The 6,238-nt window shown below is 27.0% G+C and overlaps 1 protein-coding gene across 1 annotated transcript in view; it reads left to right on the plus strand.

The window, feature by feature from the left end:
* Nucleotides 1-3,492: 3,492 nt before the first annotated feature.
* LOC108749129 overlaps nucleotides 3,493-6,238 on the plus strand; it is a 9,053-nt gene continuing 6,307 nt past the window's right edge. Inside the window, exon 1 of the mRNA XM_018487657.1 lies at nucleotides 3,493-3,590. The gene's annotated coding sequence lies outside the window, so the exon portion shown is untranslated. The remainder of the gene's footprint in view (nucleotides 3,591-6,238) is intronic.

Raw genomic sequence — 6,238 nt, forward strand, 5'->3', positions numbered from 1 at the left:
AAATTATGTACGATTATTAGGATTGCAATGATCTTTAAATATCTAGACTTTTAATGTTTTAGACCATAAATTATATTATTATAAACTGATTTCGGGAATACTTTATATAAAAGAACAAAAAGAAAGGAATCTAGTTCAAATATTGATCTACTAGATTACGCACATGTTTTTATTTCATGAGAAATTGGTGAATAAAACGATTTCAATTCTCACGGAAGTGCGTGCTGTCATACATATTTGACGCATCTTAGAAACGTAAATATTGTTTGTTTACTTTGGTCCAATTATGGAGAATATTATCATTGAAATGGGAACTTTTTATTACACGTACCTAAAGAAGCTTACGGTTTCATTTAGTCACTTTATTGTTGGTCAATGTTTGGCTGAGGATTTAAATAAAAATTAATACTATAAATAATTGTACAATGTAATATATGTATGAATAAACACATATTGCGAATATTTTATCTCACAGACGTTTACACTTGTCGGCCTACTGACTCAAGTGAACAGCATAAATTATTAGTTACAAATTGGTTCCGCAACATTGATTTACACTATATGTTGTTTTATAGCCAATATTGAATTTCAATATTGAGCCAGTGGATATTTCTTCTTTATTAGCAAAAATTATTTTTTTTATTCACCAATATATGCTAAAATATAATATATTGGGCCAATTTTTTAAATAAAAAAAGTATATATATATATATATAATTTCTAGAGAAATGATCCTATAGTTGGATATCATTATTATTTAATTGCAATTATATAATAAATCATTTAATAAGTATATTAAATTTATTGCGTAATTACAATTTCTAGTGATTGTATATGTAATTAATAACAATATTCTCTGGCAGAAATTATAATATTTCAATGAATAGTCAAGGCTCTGATGAATAAATTAGGTATAAAGATGCCTATGAGAGCCAACACTAATTAGTCGTATGTGATAAATTTATTAGTAAAAACATAAAATGTACATTTTATGTTTATAATATTTCAGTTTTTATCTAATATTCGTATGGTATTATACAGTAATACATTTGCATTCAATTTATAAGTTGACAATTTATGATGTTGACTTTAATATATCTAATGTTTTTAATCAATTTATTGTCAATGATACGGGGGGAAACTTGAATATTCTATTTATTTCATTTCAATATTCTATTTATTTTTTGTTTCAATTTTTTTTATTAATTCTTTTACAAGAGAGAAACAAGAATGTTTTTAAGCATCAAGTATATGAAAAGAATATTACGAATATTTTTGATATCTGATTGTCCCCATTCCTTGTTAATTGTTAATGCTTGACTTGCCTATTAATTTATGATCCCACTGGAATTTACTTCACATTCAAATGAAATTGTTATTTTGCAAGAGAGAATTTAGTGAACTCTAGTTATTAATAATTTTATCTTCACACTTTGTACACTTCCGGACGTGTTTCTCACCCATGTAACAGATCGAGTTACCTGACTTATTTAACCGCAATTACTCGCATTTGTAAGCGAAATATTACGACAGAAAATAGAAAGATTTAAATATTATAGATCCATTTTTTTATTTATAAAAATGAGATATAAGTGTATGAGTATAATTATAAATCTCATATGATTATACAAAAAAAGAAGATATAGAAAATTATCTTCTAAATCATTCAATTTCTTATTTAATAATTAATTATAAAAACAATTTTTAATTTGAAATTTTGTTCCACTTAATTTCGTCATTTGTTTTTTGGAAATTTCTGTTTTCTTATTTTAAGAACGAAAAACTTTAAAAATAACGAAATGACTTCCATTGACGATTATTATTTCACAAACACAAAAAGAAAAGAGAGATTATATATATCTTGATTCGAGATTTCATCGTTTTTAATAAAGACTTTTCCGATTTTTATCATACTTTTCATAGAAATAAAAGAATGCAAAGAGAAAATAACGGAAATAAGTAAAAATGCTTTTATTGCAATTATTTATGAAATGACTACATAATTAAAGAAACGAAATAAATAATAATAAGATAATATAAGTTTCTAGACTTGTACAAACTAAAGTACACAAAATTTGGAAAAGTATTTGTATTTTTAATGTACTTGTTTATTTTTATTTTTCTAATGATATTTTAACACTTTCGATAGTTTTAATATATTTCTCATACATATATTATTTAGTTACTTTACTTTTACTATGTCATTTCCAAAGGAAATGTCTTTATTCTTTCTCGAAACTTTTAGAAAATATATTTATTGAACGTCTTTGATTAAATCGGATTATGTTTTTGCTGTACTATGTATAATCGCACATGTTGTTATCCTGATGGAGCGTACAATAAGGTGCTCCATAGCAGTAAGTTCCTTTATCTGTTTATCTACAGTTAGATGGTTGAATAGTGGGAAGTTAAAGGAAAAAGGAACGACACAGGAAAGGGCGTGATTCGCTTTCTGCCAGCAGATCCGCAGGCTGATCTTCCGGAATCGACAGATCAGATTAATAGAGTTTCATGCTTATTTATGCATTCCCATCCTATCGTGCATCTTGCGTTTAATTAAGATGCGATCTTGATTCTATACTATACTATCTCGCAAGATATATTGGAGAGTACATCTTGCTTCCTCGACAATTATGATCTACAATTACGCTTTCCTCGCAATTGCGCTGCAAAAATTTCAATATCATGGGCTTCACACGTGGGTGCACCTAGTTTTTTCTTCTGCGTTTTGAATGAAAAGGATACGGAACGATTGCAAAAGTTTTTATTCTCTATGATGTAGGAGAATGTGAGATTCGTTTAAACTGTAAATTAATTAATCAAGAAATCTTTTCGTTCTCCTAATTATCTCAGTAACTACTATAAATCTCACGAAGATTTCAATACTACGTAATAACTTTGCAACATTCCCAGTTAGAAATGAGCCTTTAACGTTGGAAGACTTGTAAAAGAATGTTTTGTGTGGTACTATCTATCAATAAGTTTATTTTATTTTATTAATTTATATTATTAATTGCAGAGTCTTTATTATTGTTTGACTTTTTATGTCTAGTTTTCATATTTTGTGAAATTCAAAACAATATTTATTAAGACCTGAAATTGCTATGTTCAGTCAAGTTTAATTATTGTATATATACATATACATATATGTAATTATATTTTCTATGACTTATCTTCTTGACTGAGTATAAGAATAAAATGTATTTACTTGATTTTATATAAGTTAGATTTCTTTCCAATAATTCTATATCGTTATTAAAATTTACTAGCAGTGCAATCAAATATACTTTTAATTAACAAATGATAGTAACAGCACACAAAAGTTTGTTATATTATTTTAATAAATTTGACGGACTTCTGAACAGGTGCATCCTGTAGAAAAAAGTGCGATGATGCAGACGCGAGGAGTCTCCCACTACCTTGAAGAGGACCGAATCCACTTCATCTGGTGGAGGCAACTTTCAGCGGAATACGCTATATAAGAGAGTGACATGTCGGCTGGCCAAGATAAAGCACGCGTGTGTTGTTAATCTTTTGCAGTATTTTATCCGTCTTGAATTGAACTGTCCTAGTATTTTCGTCAGTGACAGGTAAGTGAGCTTTATAAATCAGTGAAATTTCAATGAAATATATTTTGAAGAACTAAGAGATTCTAGCCATATATCGTCGTATTGTGTTGATTGTTATTTGTTTTTAATAAAGATACTCGAAAAAATTTGGATTTTTAAAATTTTGTTTATATAAATTACAATTGTGTTAATGTAAATTGAAATTGTAAAGATATGAAAATAAAACTTAGGCCCAGTTCCACAACGGTTAACTTATAACCAAGAGGGATTAAACTTATTCATTGTCTCTTTCCAAGTTTAGAATTGGAAAAAGATGAGAAACAAGTTGAACCTCGGTTAAGAGTTGACCATGAACTGTGAAACTGGGCCTTAGCAGTTTTGAATGCAATATCATTTATACACAGATTTATATTTATTTAAATTTAATTTTGCTACATTTTTCTACGATAATTAATTTATTAAAATCTAAAAAAATTATTTTTTTATGTCTACGTATATTTATTTTTCTATTGATGTACGTATTTGAATTTATATCTCTATATAAGTAATTATTTCTAATTTATTAATATAATAATTACTTGTTTTTATTATATAATTATTATATATTTTTTATTTTATTATATATTTAAAGAATTTTTAACAGAGATTATTAGAATAATTTTAATATCTTGTGTGTGCAAAAATTTAGTTTTAATATTAAGGTTTAACATAAAGATTAAAAATAGAAATTTAAACTTTTGCTTTCGTTTTTCATTAAAAAAAATCTCTTACATTTAAAAAATATTTAAATATTAATTATGATATCGCACATTCTATTTTCGGTTATTATTTATAATAAATAATAAAATTTACTAAAAATCTCGTGATGTATTCCAGATTTAACACCTCTTTTGTAATTAATTTTAAAAAAGCAAAATGTGTTCTAAAATATGAATTTTTTTATTTAGTATCATTGTCTTTCTATTCTTAGAGGTAAAATTTTTTTAATACTTTTTTTATTAACATTTAATTAAAATATTAAAATGTATTATTCTATAATAAAATATCTATAATTTTTTCTAATGCGCCAATTTTTACTTTGTGTTCAAATTTCTTAATTAATGGAATTTCCCTTCCTTTTGGAAAAATTTCAAATTTGTAAAATTTGGAATAATGAAATTTAACACTTAATTAACGCCTAAGAATGCGATCAGTATTTAGGGTTAATGACTGTGCTATCGAGATAAATGCAGTTTAAATGCTCGACTTCCTTATCTTGCAACCAAATGATTTCGCGTTGCGCCCAACCGGTTCTCGTTGGTCTCTCGCTAGGCACGTGTCATAATTCCTGCTCCACCGTGCGTGACCGAGTTAATTTTATAAAATTCTTGGAGTTGGCGAACTTCTGAGGTCTCTCAATATGAGTCCCTCGACTTGAAACAATGTTGCTACCTTAGAGAAAGTACTTCTGTAACATGCCATTGCGCACGTTTGAATTCACTCATATTTTCATTTTTTTCTTTTTCACATTCGCACATGCTACATGCATGAATCAGTTCAATTAAAAAGTTATGATAAAAACTTTTGTAAGCTCGTGTAAATTGTATATTACATTTATATCAATATATACAATTATATCAATATTGATTTATTAATATTTGATAGAAAGACTAGTGCAATGTTTTGTTTAAAATACTATTACATTCATGAAGTTATTGTATTCAATATACAATAGTTTTAAAAAAAATAAACCAATTTTAAATATCAACATAGTCAAACCTATATTATTTTTAATTTAAATAAAACAATATGTAATATTATTAAACATTAATTTAGAAATGTTAAACTATAATATGTTTTCGAAACTAAACAACAGATCTTCAAGATAGATTTTTTTTTTAATTTAACCGACAGTGGAACTGCTACCTTATTTTTCACTACTATTATACGATTTTTTCATTAAAAATCGGATTAAAACTTAAAGTAAATTAATTGTTAAGTTTTTTTATTTAATAAATTTTGTTAATATTAGTCTAAAACATATTGCGGTATGTAATCAATTATTTCAATAAAGAGAGATAAGATTAATGACGATGAGAAGCGAACTGATTGGCGTATCATATTTAGCGAGGAAATTATGGAAAAATGTTGCTCGACGGCGACTATTTGAGATTTCCTTAAACCAGCTGGTCGAGTTATGCGTATTACTCTACATCCAGCCGTCTTTGATATAGTCACCGGGCAACTATCTCTTTTTCCATTATGCAATATATTGCTTTCTTTACACGGCAGCCGGAAAGTCAGTTGCTGCATGGAGAACGCCCTTCTGGTTAAATATACGTGAATATGTAATAAAACAGAGACTTTGTTAAAAAGATTATTACACATCTCGCCGGAAATTATATCAATAGTAATAATCTCCTGCTTCGCGGAGAAAGTTTTCGAGATTTTCTTAATGACGAAATTGGAGAAACCGATCGACCGAGCAAAAACGATTAACTAGAATCAACGTTCGATCATTAAAACATGATCAGATTCGAGAAGAATTGAATCGTATTTTGTGCATTTAAACTGCAAAAATATAAATACTGAAAATAAGAAACTGCAATAATACACACGCTCAATGTGTAGTAAATGTTACAAATGACGCAAATGTAGCATACATATAGTGCATGAAATTCCGTCATTGA

The sequence above is a fragment of the Trachymyrmex septentrionalis genome, unplaced genomic scaffold (assembly GCF_001594115.1).
Source record: "Trachymyrmex septentrionalis isolate Tsep2-gDNA-1 unplaced genomic scaffold, Tsep1.0 scaffold269, whole genome shotgun sequence".
Taxonomy (NCBI): Eukaryota; Metazoa; Arthropoda; class Insecta; order Hymenoptera; family Formicidae; genus Trachymyrmex; species Trachymyrmex septentrionalis.